This window comes from Lactuca sativa, chromosome 3 (assembly GCF_002870075.4).
Source record: "Lactuca sativa cultivar Salinas chromosome 3, Lsat_Salinas_v11, whole genome shotgun sequence".
NCBI classification, from domain to species: domain Eukaryota; kingdom Viridiplantae; phylum Streptophyta; class Magnoliopsida; order Asterales; family Asteraceae; genus Lactuca; species Lactuca sativa.
This window is the reverse complement of record NC_056625.2, coordinates 234,962,089-234,963,329: the sequence shown is the minus strand read 5'-3', so window position 1 is coordinate 234,963,329 and position 1,241 is coordinate 234,962,089.

Below are 1,241 nucleotides of genomic sequence, written 5' to 3'. Positions count from 1 at the left end.
TTTTAGATAAAACCAAGTAAGGGCGAAACTTGTCAAAAGCGTAAACTACGGCTAACAGTTCTTTTTCAGTAGTAGTATAATTCTCTTGGGCAGGATTTAAGGTCTTGCTTGCATAATAAATGGGTTGAAAGTGCTTATCAACCCTTTGTCCAAGGACCGCTCCTAGTGCATAGTCACTAGCATCACACATGATCTCGAAGGGTAAGTTCCAATTTGGTGCTATAATGATCGGGGCATTAGTTAATTTTTCCTTTAGAAAGTTAAATGCCTCTAAACACTCTTTAGTAAAATTAAAGGGTGCATCTTTTAGTAATAATTGTGTTAGAGGTTTCGTGATTTTGGAAAAGTCTTTTATAAAACGCCGGTAAAAACCTGCGTGTCCCAAAAAACTTCTAATGCCCTTCACATTAGTTGGTGGGGGTAATTTGGCAATGGTGTCTATCTTTGCCCGATCCACCTCAATTCCCTTTTTAGAGAGTTTATGTCCCAAAACTATACCCTCCTTGACCATGAAGTGACACTTTTCCCAATTTAGGACCAAGTCGGTTTTCTCACATCTAGCAAGCATCGAGTCAAGATTTGTGAGGCAGTCATTGAAAGAAGATCCGAATACCGAAAAGTCATCCATAAAGACCTCCATGAATTTTTCTACCATATCATGGAATATGGCGGTCATGCACCTTTGAAATGTCGCAGGTGCATTGCATAGTCCAAATGGCATGCGTCTATAGGCGAAGGTCCCACTGGGGCATGTAAAGGTGGTCTTTTCTTGGTCCATTGGGTCTATGGGTATTTGGAAATACCCGGAAAACCCATCTAAGAAGCAATAGTAGCTATGGCCCGATAGTTTCTCTAACATTTGATCTATGAAAGGAAGGGGAAAATGGTCTTTGCGAGTGGCATCGTTTAGCTTTCGATAATCGATGCACACTCGCCAACCGGTTACCGTTCACATTGGAATTAACTCGTTCTTTTCGTTGGTAATGACCGTCATTCCTCCTTTCTTGGGCACCACTTGGACCGGACTCACCCATGGGCTATCGGAGATGGAGTAGATGATTCCCGCATCCAAAAGCTTGACCACCTCCTTCTTGACGACTTCTTGCATGTTCGGGTTTAATCTTCTTTGATGTTGCACCACCGGCCTTGCTCCTTCTTCTAAGTTGATCTTGTGAGAGCAGTAGGACGGGCTTATTCCCTTGATGTCGGAGATGCTCCATGCGATGGCTCTTTTCCTTTTC